This window comes from Mchenga conophoros, linkage group LG15 (genome assembly GCF_057382185.1).
Source record: "Mchenga conophoros isolate Kocher_MC1m ecotype Shallow Benthic linkage group LG15, M_conophoros_male_GT1.1, whole genome shotgun sequence".
NCBI lineage: Eukaryota > Metazoa > Chordata > Actinopteri > Cichliformes > Cichlidae > Mchenga > Mchenga conophoros.
This window is the reverse complement of record NC_140540.1, coordinates 38,881,211-38,898,382: the sequence shown is the minus strand read 5'-3', so window position 1 is coordinate 38,898,382 and position 17,172 is coordinate 38,881,211. Positions and strand designations below refer to the sequence as shown.

Below are 17,172 nucleotides of genomic sequence, written 5' to 3'. Positions count from 1 at the left end.
ATCTAGAGATCTCAGACCTACCATTTATCAGCTCAAACATCCAATGACATGAATGCTTTAAAAGCATCAACATCAGCTCTTCTCTGACAGCATGGTGGGAGTTTCTAAAATTGACGGCGTCTTCATTAATCCCATGCAAACGTACACCTATCTGGAACAACCCTGACATATTACAAAACAATAATATGATAAACTTTTCAGATTGGAGTGGTAAAGGAATCAAATATTTAGAACATATACTAGAAGGAACAGAATTTATTTCATTTGACGGACTAGTTACACAATATGGGATCAACAAGAAAAGATTTTTAGAATATCAACAAATTAAATCCATAGTAAAAAAGAAATTTAAACCGGGTCAAGTTGAACTACAAACACCACCAAGTGTGGTTCAATTTCTTACTCTTAAAACCCCCAAATTACTATCCAAAATATACAGAATGCTTTCTAAAACAGACGAATCAATATCACTTCCTATTGCAAAATGGGAAGCGGATTTATCAGCTAACTTAGACCTAAACTTCTGGTCTCAGATTTGCTTAAAAACCTTTCATCTAATCAGAAATCCCAGTCTTCAATTAATTCAATACAAAATATTACATAGAGTGCACTATACAGGTCATCGGATGTTCAAGATGGGCTTTACGTCTACCAACAACTGCTCACACTGCCAAACCAATTCACCGGACAATTATATCCACGCTCTTTGGTTCTGTCCACCAGTTCAGAAGTTTTGGTGCGAGATATGTGAAGACTTATCGAAGTGTCTGAAATGTAACATTCCAACTTCCCCCTTAGTGTGTTTGTTGGGCAGCTTAGATAATGTCACTTCAGAAAAGAATATCGCCCATATGGTTTTCACTGCCCTATGCATAGCCAAGAAAACAGTCCTCATGAACTGGAAAAATAAAAATAATCTTAATTCTAACCAATATAGAAATTCTCTATTAGATTACATTAGTCTTGACACAGCCTCTGCCACCACATCAGATCAATTGCTCTGGGCTCCTTTGATCAGCTCCATCACCTAGTGGGGGTGGGGGGTCATAGTTTGGTCCCGCCTTCACTGTTGTGATTGGTGTGGGGGTAGGGACAGGCTTAGGGCGTCGGGGGGTTCCCCGGAGGCATCTTCCTTGGGGGGCTCAACCCGGGGTAGCGGTCATGTCCGGTTAGTGGCTCTGTTGGCTCTCAGGTGACTGTTTCCTCGTGGCCGCGTGCAGCGGGGCTAGGGGAGGGTCTGTGCTGACGGACGTGGGTTACTGACCTGGTAGCCTGGCTGCCCCTGGGTGGGTCCGGGATGGGCGTGAGGTTCTGGGGGCGCTCCGTCTCTGGGCTGGGACCCGGACTGGGCCTCGGGGGCTTGGGTCCTGGTTGGTGTGTTGCCGGGGTTGTGGGCGGGTGGGTGCATGGGGGCCCAGCCCTGGAGCAGGGTGCCGCCGGTGCATCGAGCCACCTGGGGGGCTCTTCAACTGGTGGGGGAGATTGTCACAGCTTTCCTCTCCTCAGGAGCTCCCTCTGCAGGAGGGGGAGATACAGGAGAGGTGGAGGAAGATCTCAGCCTGGGTGTTTATTGTCTTATGTAGTCTGGAAGATGAGTGGATGGTGGGGTGGGTGCAGTTTTCTCTGTGGTGGGGTTGGGTGGACTGTCCCGGGCTCTGTGGGGCCAGGAGGCGCTGCTGCACTGGGCCCCGGTCTGGATGGGCCTGGGCCCCCTTTCCCTGGCGGGTCGCGGAGTATGGGGGTGCCTACTGGGGTCAGCGGGGGAGCTGACCCCCTCCCCATCTCCAGCTGCCTCCCTCTTCCCGCTCCACCACAACCACCCACACATGCAGGACCTTGGAGTAGGGGTATGTCACCAGGGTGCAGAGGAGGCTACCCCCCCCCCCCCCCCCCCCCCCGCCCTCTGTCCCCTTCTGGCTGCCTCTGCCTCAATTTTATCCCACAACTTAGACATTCACATTACTCACACTCTCATTACACATACATATAGGATCTTGGGGGTGGGCACGATACACGGAATCCAAAGTACCATCAGGGTGTACACCCCACCCCTGGCGTCGTTGCCCACCTCTCAATTTTGAATACACGTAGACATTGAGGGCTAGCAGGAGGGACCATGCGCTTACCTGCTGCTCTCTGGCAGGTAGCTCCATGCCCCCCTGGGTTTTAAATGCACCTTAGAACACACATGCATCAACACTACAATGAGCGGGTGGAGGGAGGTTTGGAGTCTTCTCTCACCCCCATTCTCTGCGACCTGCTGGAGCGGGGGGGCTAGGAGGAGGAGTTGGCCGTCCGACTGCGGTCTGGAGTGTGGGGCCTTCCTGCTGCTGCGGAGTCGGGGCGGTCTGCCTCCCCCCACCGCAGGAAAAAGGGTAACACCACCTGGGTCTGGGTGCAGTTCCCCCCTCCAGGGGCAAGGGTACCTAGACCCGGTTTGTAGAGTACGCTTGGGGAGTGTGATCGTGTGTACAGCGTCTCTTTATGTCTGTCTCCACGTTGGTTGAGTGTGGAGTAAGTGCATATGAGAGCATGAGGGTGGGAATGGATGTTTGTATCTGTGTGTGCCTGTATTTCTGTGTCTATATGTCAGGTTGGGTGTCAGGCGCCACCTCTCTGGGGACATCTCAGGCCCTCCAAGGTTTGGAGGCCTATCTCCCCCTACCACCACTTCCCCTGCCAGTGGCGGACTCCCTCAGACATCGGTGCGTTGGTGGTTCTTTGTGTCCGGGGATGGGCGTCCAGGTAAACACCGGCTCACTCCTTGGCGGCCGCTTATCGGGGCCTGGAGCCTGAGGCTCGCTCGGGCCACTTCGGAGGTGGGGTGCCCCCGGCCTCTCGGCCTGGGGCTCGGTCACTCAGGCACGGCTGGCTGCCGGCGGAGCTCACGGGTGCGTCACTGCAACTCCCCCTGGCTTCTGCTCCGCGGCTGCTGAGTGAGCCCTCATCTGGGACTCTCCTCAGCTCTTTCTGGGACAGTGGCGCGGCTGCCCCTCTGTTGGTCTTCCTTGGTCTCTTGTGTTCTGGGGGCCTCTGGATGTCTGGAGTTTTGATCTCCTCCATACCTGCTTCATGCCCTGGAGGACGGGGCTGTGGCCCCCCCACACCCTCTAGCAGATCATTAGATGAAGGAACCTTTTTAAAAACAAGCGCGTCCATGCTCACAGGTGTACACAAGGGTGATCACACCCACAAACTACACCCTTTTTGGCTCCTACCTCAAAGCACACTGTGTTCTGTTGATCTTATGTGCTGCACAATAATGTTTAATATTTGGTATTTACTGTCATATTCCCATATATCATTGTGATGTTGTTTATTCTATTACTCTTGTTCTCTTCTGCTTGTTTTCTTTTTTCTTTCTCAGCAGGTGATCCAGGTGATTGATATATGCATTTTTTTTTCTCTCTGCCCGTTCTGTTGGTTTTTGTCTTTTGCCCTTCTCCCCGTCCCTCTTCTCAGCTGTTTCTTTCCCTCTTTCTTTCTCCCCTTCTTTCCCCCAGTCAAGTCTGTCCCGTATTCAGTAAGTGAAGATAAAATAAACAATAAAAGGTCAATCAAATGGACCATTACGGCAAGGCTGGGATGGTCAATTTGGTAAAGTAAATCCGTTAGGCATCTTTGTTTGCCTTTAGACAACAATTCTGATGGCAAAAGAGCCAAACGGGACAGGCAAAAAAAAAAAAAAAAAGAACATTTTTTTTACCTTGAAATTTGGCTAGCAAAGGGGGGAGGTGAATTGCACAGGAGTGACACAATAGTTGAAGTGCACAAGTGAGGAATAAATCAGAAACTAAATCTTCACTCATGAATACATGGTTGTTACTGAATAAAGGATTATATAATCGTGGGTTGCTGAATTTCTTTGTCAAAGGAGCAACTGATTTGGTATGTGTTTTACAAATGGGGTATATGAACTTAAGTTGTGTGTTCACTGCTTTTGGCAGGAGAAAGAATTATCTAGTTTTTATGAAGCTTGGCTGAATTAGGGATTAAATATGTCAAGTTTGGATATCTTAATTTATTTTGATCAGTTCTTTGTAAGCCCCCAAGATTTATGAAGTTGCAAAAAGCAGAAAGCATTCAACATGTGCTCAATAAACACAGTGAAATAACTATATTTGTGGCTCTCACCTGGTTTAGTGTGCGCTACTATTCATGACAATATCATGGTGAAGTTTAGTGCTAGACTAAAGTGTTAATGCTATCTTATTTTAATAAACAACACTGCCACACTGTCATATGCGAAAAACTAGGGTGGCACTAGGGGTGGCACATGCCACCCCACGCCACCCCACACTGTCATATGCAAAACTAGGGTGGCACTAGGGGTGGCACATGCCACCCCCCGCCACCCCACACTGTCATATGCAAAACTAGGGTGGCACTTGCCACCCCATGCCACCCCTTTAGATCCGCCCCTGATCCACAGAGCCTTTATACTCTCTTCTTACTCAAAACTGACCAAAGCAAAAATACTTTAAACAATGAAAGCTGGAATAAGCAAACCTGCTCTGAAAACTATGTAGAACGTAAAACAAACAAGCAAAAAATACAACGAAAAAGGACGATGAACAGCTGACAGAGCAGATATTTGATACCCCGAATCTCGGGAAACTCTAAAACTCTTACTCTATTTAGCAATAAAGCGTTTGATGGTGTTGGGATTCAGAGATTCTTTTATTGCTACCATATAATTTGCCTTATGAAGAATGTATTAATAAAATGTTTCACAGTATCATTTATCAGTAATATCTCTTACAGGGTTTATATTGCATTGAATATGTCTGTCATCACATTGACCTTTCTATTTTTACAGGTTGAGTTCATTTTATACACAATGCATAAATGTGCTTGGTTAAGAGTTGATGTTCCATTCTAGAAGGTTTTAAGCTTCACTGGTGAGAGTGTCCAGATGATACATGTTGAGAGAAGATGAGAACATAGCAGGTTAATTGCATGCATGCTTACAATACACATATTAATCTAGTAGCAGGTTTGAGTGAAGGCCTAAGCGTCTTCTACTTCAGTTTGAGACTGGCTGCAAAAGTACTCTACTTAGGGATTAATGACGAGGGTCCATTATTAGCTCTCAGAAATGCTAAGACCTGAAGTTATTACCTTGAAAGGCAAGTAATGTAGAAAGGAGAAGTTATATGTCGGTGTAAGGTTATATGTACGTGATGAACCCTTGTCTGCACGAATTGAACTTTTGCCCGTCTGTCACCATGTATTTTTGAACTGTATTGACGTAGGTGTGATATTTTGTCCTATAAAACCAGAACCCAATGTATTCTTGTCAGAGCAACCCATTCCGTATGCTGACGGTTGGTTGTTCTCCTGTGATAATAAAACTCATCGTTTGATTGCACTTTTCCGGAGCCTCCGTCGTTTGTTGTCTGGTCTAAAGTTGATCGATCTTGCAACAATGGCTTTCGTCATCGCTTCTTCTTGAGAAACTCTAAAACATTTTCGTAAATAACCAATAAAAAATCTGTACTTCCTCCTTACACTGATATTGTGCGTACACTGTGCTGTGTTAGAGGCATCACTGACTCCTTGCTAGCCCAGCATTATTTTATTTATTTATTTATTGCGTTCAAGGCTATAGCATGAGGCAGCGTTCCCTTTGCAGCTGTTATAATATTTTCTCTAAGGGAAAAGTGCTCGTCGCTTACTTACGTGACGTCACGCGAAAAGATGGACGTCACTTCCTGCAGTCAGACAGCCAGTTCAGGCCAGTTCATCGTTGCTGTAGTACTCGGTCTATCCCATTGAGCTGTCAACACACTGCAAGCCTCCTCTGCCGCGACAACATTTTTCTAATCAACTTAGCCCGTTTTCTCCGTCAGCGACGTTTTTCATCAGATAACAGCTACTTTCTTCTCAATATGACTCGAAGGTGATCTTCAGCGTGTCCAGGTGGTTCTGGGTGAGTGTCTTATAATGAAATATCTGTGCGGTTTTGCCTTCATCGCTGTCACCACCATCATCATCATCACCCATGTGTCTTTCGTTATCAAGCGCGGCTAAATGCTAAAAGCGGTATGGTTCTAGCTGATGCGTGTGGAGACGTCAGCCTCATCCTTCTAGCAGCACGGGTGGAGAATCACCACGGTTGCCTCTGAGATACAGTTTTCCTTTTGGCAGCGATTAAATTGGGAAAACAGCTCAACAGTGGAGGATACCTGGACGTTGTTTTTAAGCTAGTCAGGCTAACAATGCAACTTGGCTAATGTTAGCCAGCTAGCAAACATTCAATCATGTCTTCTTATCTGCCCAGACCCACCTAAGTGGATACCTGGGATTGTAGCCAGGATTGTTCCCCCGGAGTAATTTTTCCATTTTTAATACAGATCAGTTTTGCTGGACAGCATCCGGTCATATCCTTTATGATACTGACAGTACGTAGTGACAGAAAATCAAGAATTTTCACCCTTCAAGTTGTAAACATGTGCATGCCAGTTGCGCAGTTGTGATGAGCCTTTTGATCTGCAGAAGGCTTTTTTTCTTATCCAGTTATCATTTCGTTGGCATAAAAAGTAAATCTGAAGACGCTTTAAACTGTTGGGCGTACAGTTTAATCTAACACACCTGCTACATTTCATCCTCGAGTAATTTGTAGGATTGGAAAAGTTAATACACCTGCAATAACTACAGCGTATGAAAACATGCTAATAAAATAACTTTGACTAATGTTTGATAGCATTTAATCACAGGTCTTGTGAAAGGCTTCTCGTGGTAGCTGCATTGAGTAATATATATATATATATATATATATATATATATATATATATATATATATATATATATATATATATATATAAATATTTGTAAATATTTGTAAATATTTGTAAATATTTGATGTCTTTTCACTTTAACAGAGCCAGTGTTATCTTCAGTATCACTACAGTTAGTGACAATATGAACGTTGAGTTGAGTGGAGTAATATCCATTCCTCTAGATCTTCTTTCACGTGAGACCTTGAGCAATATGGGATTCAGATGTAAGATGAATTGCATTTATTCATAAAATTTGACACTATTGGTCTGTAAATAAGATAGGTCTGTTCAGCACTTAAAACTATTTTTTGTTTTAAACTGGATAAAGAAGAATTGAAGAACTAAGAAGCTAACTTGCCCTTTTACCCTTGGACTTGGCTCTTCTCTGTGAGGGAGCTTGAGGTCTTGTCGAGCTGAGCACTTGAAAGCGGTTTAAATTAAGAAGTTTGGTGCCAGTATTCCACTGTCCTTTGAGCCAGTGCCTGTAGGGCTTTTACAGGTGAGCTTGAACACATCAACCTGTGATGGAAGGCCTGCCAGTGTTAATTCAGAGCAGAGATGTCAAATATCCTGACATGGTAAAAGTCCTCTCAGCAGCCCAGCGCTGTTTGATGTGGGAGCCTCGGAGCAGTGTGATAGAGAAACGCAGCTTTCTACTGCTGGTATCACAGTTTGCCTTCAGTAAGACCAGAACACTCAAGTTCTCAGCAAAAGTGAGAATGCTTTCAATGAAAATAGGAACAACTGCAAAATTTAACAGACCAGTGCAAACCTGAGATTGCAGTGTCATGTTGATTAAGACTTTTTAAGGCTTTAGGTAGCAAAGTGAGGTCATAAAAACACCGAAAACATCTTGACAAACATGCGCTGTACGACCTTAGAGCATTGTTTATCAGGTGTTATTAGGCTTATATGGCAGAGCTTATTTGCAGATCGTGACTGTTGCTTGCTCTTATCAGCACCCGTCGGGCTCTTTCAGCATAATCAATTGTTACAAGTGATATGAGTGGAATCTAGATACAGTCTAGTAGAGTAGGTCTTCTACTAAGTTATAAGTTGCTCTTTGATGCATCTATTGGAGTATGAATGTGTGTGAATGTTAGATAAAAAGCACTTGTTGACTGAGTTGAGTAAACCATAGATAAAAGTGCTTGTATGAATCGGTGTGAATGGGTAATGAGGGAAGTTATATAAAGCACTTTGATTACTCAGAGTAGAATAGCTCTATAAAAGAACCAGTCTGTTTATTCAAGAGGCATCTTCTAATGATAATTAGATCATTGGTTATATTAAAAGAATATATAAACTTTTTTTTTAACTTTCCTTATACTGGGTTAAAATACGTAATGCATGTTAACAGCACAGTTGTACCACTAATCCACCTTGCAGTAGCGGAGCCACGCACTTATATTGACACAGGGGAAGTTTTGGGTTTCCTAAACTGATGTTTCATAATAAGAAACAACTGCTGAAGTCGAGCTTTACTACCATTACATGGATGAAATGCTGAATGACACTTGGCTCCTTTGCTGCTGACACACTGTAGCTTTAAAAATGACCTGTAATTCTACCTTTTACTCTGTTAGCTTGTAGCATGTAATCAGAGTACCTACTGAATATACCAGACGTTGGCAGTCCAGCCCTGTGACTTGGCAGACTGTGGCTACTGTTTGGGTTATTTTCCTCACTCGTTTCTCATATGAGGATAGGAAAGTGTAAAAAAGCTGTCTTGGTGTTACGACCGTGTTGAAAGAGTTAATACCTAATTGAAATTGTGTACTAGTACACACCTCTGTAAAGTGAAAAGCACAGTTTCAAAAAATTTTCCTGTTAATCCAAGATCATGCGGTCAGACTTGAACTTTAGCATACTTTTGATCTTGAGGATTAAAGTTTTTCCCAGGCTTTTCCCTCTAGTATTTTCTTTCCATAGGAAAGGAAACCAAGCTCTCTGTCTTCTTTTCTTTTTTGTCTTTCACCGTCTGGAGTCATCCCTTGAAGTCCGTTTTCACCTGACACAGATGACGATGGCACATCATTTCAGCAGCTCTCTTCACAGTTTTGTGTTTTTGTTATATTTGTTTCTGCAGTAAGGTGCAAGAGTATATGATGTAAGGTGATCTCACCTTTAACTACCTTTAAACTAAGCCAGTTTTCCTAGTTTGTCTTGAGACCAGTTTTTCAAGCTCCTCGGCTGGACTTTTCTTCGAATAACATGGAGAAGTTGTAACAGTTCTTCTGTGAGTTTTAGGTTCTGTGACTTAGGTAATTCCTGACAGAATTCATGATGTTGAGATAAACAGATACCATCTTTTGCAGGACTTTTTTTCATGTATTTTTTAAAACAACTTAAGCTGTGTGTTTCTGGTTGATGTCTTGCAGCTGAATAAATTTGACATGGCTTTCTGGTGTGATTGTTGCGATTATAACCATAACTAATGTTTGGATTTCTTCAGATTCCTTACACAGCTATCATTATTAATTCTGTTGTTCATACATGGGGAGACTCCTGATCTTTCTTTAATCGCATTAAAATTGAATATGAGCACGGCAGGTATGAGATAGAAGAGTTACTGTTAACATTTTGCAACTAGTGATCAGAGTTGGTGTTACTGTGTCGTGGTTATACTGATGCCTTTATACGTGCCGATGAACACACTGAAATCATTTCAAGATTTGTATTGAATAAATGAAGCATTTAACCACTCAAATCCTTCTTATTTTCGATAAGTTTTAGCTTCAGCACTTCAGACAAATTGGATTCCCGTTCTTAATTGCATGTCGGCCCACGTTTGAGAGTCCGAGTTTCTTTTTAAAGGTCGGGTTTAAAGATTTGAAGATTGGAATGCTCAACACAGCCTCAGCCTTGCAGTTCTTTCTTATTTTCTGTTTGTGTAGGTTTAGGGTTCATGTGGTTTGTGGTTGTGCGTTATAATCGTTATGCCATTGTGATGCTCCCCCAGATTGACAAAATATATCGGATGACAACTTTGTCTATCGTTTTATGTTATACTCTATTGTTTATTTCATGCTGCAGGAAATGCACTGTTTACTGCAATAGTTTTTTCGTTGCTTTAGGTGACAGTTTGCAACAGTCACCGTGGCATCCCAGAGAGACCAGCCAAAACAAGTTGAGGCGCTTGTTCCTAAATTTGGGGCTACCTCTGTAACAAAGTCTGACACCGACTTTGTCAGATGTAAAAAAATAAATAAATAGTACTTCCCATGTGATGATTACATAAATTATTCACTGAATTTACAGAAAAAGTGTTTAGATTGTTTGTTTGTTTTTATCCCAATAACAATATATATCACAAACTGATTAACTATAACCAACAAGTCAACACTTTACATCATTGTTTTTTTTCCATATCTGTGTATGTACCTAAACCCAAAGGATGCAGTAGATGCTCTATGTGCATGAATGGAACATACATTTTAGGTAAAACAAGCAAGTTAAAATTGTATTCAATTATTTATAAACTTATGTTATGTGGTGGAGAACTTTGAAGGCTGTCTCAGGAACTCATTTTAGTCTACACAGGCGAGGAAGGGCAGGTAGTTAAAAGATTTTATTTATTTATTTTTTTAAAGTGAACCCAGAAGCTATAATGATAAACAACATGACTGGCTCATGATGGGAAACATAGTTTGGCTTTAATACCCAATGAGTAGGAGGGGAAGTGATAAAGAAAGCGCATTGAGTTCAGAGTATGATGGCAACAAAACACTTTTTCCTCCAAATGCTTCCATGAATTATAGACTTATGTCATTAGGTCATGGCTCATTGTTCACTTTTTCCTTTTTGTCTTGTGTGTTGTAGAACAGGACAGAAAGGGAAAGGAGTATATGTCTACTCTCATTATTTATTTGTCTCTTTGCTAAGATAAAAATCTACAAAGTGCCCGAGCATTATGTGCAAGCAGTATTTTTAATTAAATCCCACATGCTAAGTGAATCTTTGACCGCTAATCATTTGTTATTGTTAAAAAAGAAAAGAATGGAGAACAAGAACGGTTCTCTGGACGCTTCTTGTATGCCGTGTAAATTTTATGTAAGTGGATATACTTGCATCAAAGAATTTTGATGACATATTTTAGTGTTTTCTAACAATTTTTGTAGTTGGTACAGTAACTAAAAAATATTTCACAGAATAAAAATCCAGAAACATTGGTAGCCCACTTTGGTAGAATTTGTTTCCATACTGGCCATATGTAATGTTCCACTTGCTGACTTTAATGATTGTTTGTATATTAAAGCCATAAACTCCGCAATCAAATACATGCTGACAATATTGTGGTTATATAAGGCACTGGGCTGTGTAAAAGCTGTACAGGATCATAGATGCTTTAGGACTCAAATAGGTGTTCATGATTGAGCCTCTGAGGTTTTATAAATTTATATTAAGTGGATTTTTTTTTTCATCTTACAGAGTTTTTGCAGGAACTCGGATGATTGCAATGTTTTCTCTTGTTTGGGGAAAAAAGATCAACAGCTGCTTAATGTTTTATTTTTTCCCCAAGCAAACATTGCTTATTAATGGCAGATTGATTAGTCTAAGGCCACATTGTTGTCTCTTATTTGATTAGATAAGAGACAACAATGTGGCCTTAGGCTGGGCTCAAGCGATCTATAAATATCTGTGAAGTCATGTTGGCTCCTGGAGGCCTCACACAAGGTCCTCAGTGTTCCAGTGTGAATACTAGTTCCTCCTGTCACTCTTGTATTCAAAGCAGGAGGCATACCTTATCTGCTGAGCAATTGGCTGGTGTAATTCTAAACTTTGGAGTGAAGTGGAAACAATTTCTTATCATCTTGGCACCTGAAGTACTGAGATTCTGAAGTCCCTGGGAAGATGTAAAACTGGAACCTGTTTCATCCTCAACATTTAGTTTGGAGGCCACAACATGCTTGTATATTCTCAGTAATGAATAAATAACAAAACCAAATGAACAGTTTGTCACACAGTAAATCTTTTAATAATTTCAGGTGTAAAATAGGTCAAAAGCTTTTATTAAGATAGGTACAACATCATAATGAATAATTTAAGTTTTGAAACCCAACAGATCCATCTTATATGAACAGACTTCTTATTCCACAGTGGTGGCAGTTTAGGTTTTGGACTAAACTCACATTTAACCCATTTTTATTTATTTATTTATTTAATTCTTTAGATACTTAACTTTAAAAAAAAAAAGAAGAAGAATTGAAGTGTTGTTGGAAAAGGTGGCAATAGGACCAAATCAAATGATCAACTACAATCAAATTCTGAAGCAATCTTTCTGTATCTTGATGAAGTGACAATTAAGGAGAAACTCTGAACAGTTTTGGCTATTTGGTAATATTGGTTTGTAAATGTGTATCCTCAGTTAACCTTCAACCTACCTAAGACTCAGAATATTTGGAAATCAATTGTAATGTAGATTGTGTGATGTAATTTTTAATGTTTTTTTTCTCTTGGATTTTTCCATCCAGGGTTCCAGGTTAGTGTGGTTAGAGAGCAAGCTAACTGTGGGGAAGAGGACCGCCTGGGGCATTTTGTCCCTGGCTCTCAAGGTAGGTGCACAGAAACCTTCAAAAAACATAATTTTGTTAAAAGACTTGTGATATACTCACTCAGTTATGTTGCTGAAATCTGCCGAGGCATGCTTTAATATTAGTCAGTTGAACATTCACGTTAAGCAGTAATTTAGTTATGTTCAACTGTTTGTGGTTTTCAATATCTAATTTATCCACATATCTGAAAAAAATCTTCATTTTAATTACCAGACAAGCAAAGTGTTAATAATTTCCCCTAGGGATCAATAAAGTATTCTGATTCTGATTAATCCCCAAGGGGTCAATTGCACAGCAAATATGATGGCCAGCTGCTGTTTTACTTCATGAATTAAGTAAAAGGAAGGCAACAACGAATACTATATTTTTCTTCTCTCTGTTATGATGCAAAATGTTCTATTGTTACGGCATTTTAGCAAACTTTTAACCATACCCAATTTTCTTATTATGTTGCAATATTTCCATACACCTTATTTATTTACTTTGTAACCATTCCTAACCTGGCAGACAGGAAAAAAAATTTGACTCGACTTTTTCTTAGCTTCAGTTAAGTTGTCACATAGTGGTACTTGAATCATAAATGGGGTCATAAGTCTGGTAAGGTTTCAACTGCTGTTGTCTGTTTGGAACCTGTAATTAGAGGTCACCACCCTCTGTTATCTGGATAGACTACGTAACAGTCTTGGTTTCAGTAACCACATAAACTTGATACTCTGTAATCCTTTTTAGCTGCAATCTATATTTGGATGTTGTGTCATGTAGGGCTGCTCGATTATGGCAAAAATGATAATCACGATTATTTTCACTGAAATTGAGATCTCGATTATTTGACGATATTTATTTAACCCTTTAAGACCTACCATAGAACCAAGTCCGAAGATCGTTGAAAGCCCAGATCGTAATCGTGATTAAAATTCGATTAATTGAGCAGCCCTAGTGTCATGTTATGTCATTGAGGTCATTTTTAACATAGTACTCTATTTTAAAATGTGTCATTTATTTGTCATTCTTCTGTTTGGGGTACAAAACAGTACCTGATTATATTTAGTCATTGATCTAAGGCTTTTGATACTCTTTATCGTGACTGTCTTATGAGGCATCTTTTTTTGGTTTTGGTGGCAAATTGTCTCAGCTGTGTTATACAAGCTGTGGGGTCTGATGGCTTACAGTCCAGCCTCATTAGTGTCAACAGAGGTGTGCCACAGGGTTCTATTGTAGTACCACTTTAATACAAAATAGTTAATGACTCAGGTGTAACCTTTAACGGTCCAAAGCATATAACACCACTCTCTGTTACCAGAGTTTTATGTACAAAAATCTTTGATTAACCTTAAATTGTTGTCAAGCTAAATGCATTAAATAGTTTTAATGCATTCCATTTCCATAAATAGTTTTATGGAAAGATTGCCAAGCATGCTTTCTGCCTATAAATCCTCCTTGATGCTAACTATTGTCGCATTAATTTCTTTTTTCCATTTATTTCAAACTTTGTCTTGGCAAATTTTCTGGGTGTCTCATGAGTATTTTTTTTCCCCACTGTATACATCTTCACCTACACCAGATCCCAAGACTGTTTGGTCCTTGAAGAGAAGGATGTTAATACTGAAATGGGAAAAATGGGTTGTAATTATTAAGCTGTATGTGGGAGAATCTGTACAAGCTTTTAAAATAAGATGAAATGATTCCCGTTAATAAATTAAAATCCATTTGGTCCATGGTAATCACTGGAACTAATTACCTGAGCTTTTTCAAGTCAAGTCAAGTCGGCTTTATTGTCACTTCAACCATATACAGTTAGTACACAGTGAAGCGAAACAACGTTCCTCCAGGACCAAGGTGGTACATGCAACATAAATTTACAACATAAATTAACAGAAAACACTAAACTAGCTAACTAAGAGGCCTAGTTAGCTGGCTAGCAGAGACAAGACAGACTGACCTAACATAAATGACAACATAAATTAACAAAATCTAACTATCTAAAGAAGACTTTTTTTTTTTGTTAACAGACAGCAGACAACAAAGTGCACGTGCAAATGTGCGAACAAGAGCAACAAAGTGACAGTGTGAGAAAAAAACACAACGTAACATAATAATAAGGTTTTGTGATGATGAGTTGAGGTAGTGGAGGAACAGTAAACATTCCTTAGTGTAGCAGCAAAAATTAGGAAGTAAAGAAGTTAGTGCAAAAAGTCCAGTAATAATATTGTGCAAAAGAGCATTTACAGGTTGGTGTGTACGATAGTTTGGTGGTGTAGGTCAGTGTGTTTGCGCTTGTGTTGATTAGTCAGTCCAGTCTCAATGTTTTGAGTAGTTGAGTTAAGCTGAGTGATTTGTGTGTGTGTGTGTGTGTGTGTGTGTGTGTGTGTGTGTGTGTGTGTGTGTGTGTGTGTGTGTGTGTGTGTGTGTGTGTGTGTGTGTGTGTGTTTATCAGTCCAGTCCCTTTAGCTTAAATGTTTCTGTAATGCAATCGGGTTGTGCTTGTGCCTTCCCAATGCATTTCTGGACAGTCATGTGGGTGCTTGTGTCCATGATGTACTTGGGTTGGCATTTCCAGTTATAGCAGAAATTTAGGAGGGAATGTTCTTGTTGTTATGCAGCCACCGCTGAGCGCTGGCTAGGGGGGCTGCTATTGAAAAATACAAGGAAGGGCTTGGTCCTAAGCAAAATATCCCGCAGTATGCCAGAGAAAAAGTCCACCCGGGTGCAGCAGGCAAGATAAGATCTGAGTGTGCGAGGCAGTGATATAGGATAATTGGGTTATACAGGGCGTTGGATGCAGTAGAAGGGTGGCCCTATTGGCACTCTGTCCTGACATATCATACCAGAACTCTCCAGTGATAATTGCTGTCAGAGAGGGTATCCTAACCATTTGCCTGACTTAATACCTCGTTGGATTTGCTTATCTTTGTGTGTACTGATGTATTTTGCTATTTAATATTCAGGCTTGTAACCTGAGTCTAACTTCAGTTAACTTTGACTCCTGTCTATACTGACCTGTATAAGGCTAGCACAGTGGAAGGTAAAGGTCAAGCAGTCCTTGGTTTTTCTTGACTTGATTTTCTTGACTTTCAGAGCTACACCTTCAGTTACTCCACACCCCACCAGTGGTGCCTGATGTAATCAGAGAAGCTGGATTCTCTGATTTCTCCGATTTCTTTTTTACTTTCTCTTGTCTTTTGTGGAATGTAGAAATGGTCAAATGCGGCACTGTTTTAATGTCTGGGCCTTACTTCTTGAAACATTAATTTGCATCTTTGTGTGCCATGTTTCCCCAAGTAGCCCCATTTAGCCCCTCTGGAGTGAACCTGATCAACTGTCTGTAATATTACTTTTTTTTTTTTTTTTTTTACCTGTCCCGTTTGGCTCTTTTGCCATCAGAATTGTTGTCTAAAGGCAAAGAAAGATGCCCAACGGATTTACTTTACCAAACTGACCATCCCAGCCTTGCCGTAATGGTCCATTTGATTCACCTTTTATTGTTTATTTTATTTTCACTTACTGAACATGGGACAGACTTGACTGGGGGAAAGAAGGGGAGAAAGAAAGAGGGAAAGAGAAACAGCTGAGAAGAGGGACGGGGAGAAGGGCAAAAACCAAAAACCAACAGAATGAGCAGAAAAAGAAAAAAAAGAAGAAAAAAAGAAAAAAAATGCATATATCAATCACCTGGGTCACCTGCTGAGAAAGAAAAAAGAAAACAAGCAGAAGAGAACAAGAGTAATAGAATAAACAACATCACAATGATATATGGGAATATGACAGTAAATACTAAATATTAAACATTATTGTGCAGCACATAAGATCAACAGAACACAGTGTGCTTTGAGGTAGGAGCCAAAAAGGGTGTAGTTTGTGGGTGTGATCACCCGTGTGTACACCTGTGAGCATGGACGCGCTTGTTTTTTTAAAAGGTTCCTTCATGTAATGATCTGCTAGAGGGTGTGGGGGGGGCCACAGCCCCGTCCTCCAGGGCATGAAGCAGGTATGGAGGAGATCAAAACTCCAGACATCCAGAGGCCCCCAGAACACAAGAGACCAAGGAAGACCAACAGAGGGGCAGCTGCGCCACTGTCCCGGAAAGAGCTGAGGAGAGTCCCAGATGAGGGGTCACTCAGCAGCCGCGGAGCAGAAGCCAGGGGGGGTTGCAGTGACGCGCCCGTGAGCTCCGCCGGCCGTGCCTGAGTGACCGAGCCCCAGGCCGAGAGGCCGGGGGCACCCCACCTCCGAAGTGGCCCGAGCAAGCCCCAGGCTCCAGGCCCCGATAAGCGGCCGCCAAGGAGTGAGCCGGTGTGTACCTGGACGCCCATCCCCGGACACAAAGAACCACCAACGCACCGACGTCTGAGGGAGTCCGCCACTGGCAGGGGAAGTGGTGGTAGGGGGAGATAGGCCTCCAAACCTTGGAGGGCCTAAGATGTCCCCAGAGAGGTGGCGCCTGACACCCAACCTGACATATAGACACAGAAATACAGGCACACACATATACAAACATCCATTCCCACCCTCATGCTCTCATATACACTTACTCCACACTCAACCAACGTGGAGACAGACATAAAGAGACGCTGTACACACGATCACACTCCCCAAGCGTACTCTAAGCCCCGGGTCTAGGTACCCTTGCCCCTGGAGGGGGGGGAACTGCACCCAGACCCAGGTGGTGTTACCCTTTTCCCTGCAGTGGGGGGAGGCAGACCGCCCCGACTCCGCAGCAGCAGGGAGGCCCCACACTCCAGACCGCAGTCGGACGGCCAACTCCTCCTCCTAGCCGCCCCGCTCCAGCAGGTCGCAGAGAACGGGGGTGAGAGAAGACTCCAAACCTCCCTCCACCC

At 42.0% G+C, this 17,172-nt stretch overlaps 1 protein-coding gene across 2 annotated transcripts in view; it reads left to right on the top strand.

The window, feature by feature from the left end:
• The first annotated feature begins 5,734 nt into the window (after positions 1–5,734).
• atp13a3 (ATPase 13A3) overlaps positions 5,735–17,172 on the top strand; it is a 47,581-nt gene continuing 36,143 nt past the window's right edge. The window contains exons 1-2 of one of the 2 annotated variants that reach the window (XM_085248208.1): positions 5,735–5,932; positions 12,257–12,337. The gene's annotated coding sequence lies outside the window, so the exon portion shown is untranslated. The remainder of the gene's footprint in view (positions 5,933–12,256; positions 12,338–17,172) is intronic. The other variant, XM_085248206.1, reaches the window with a different exon arrangement.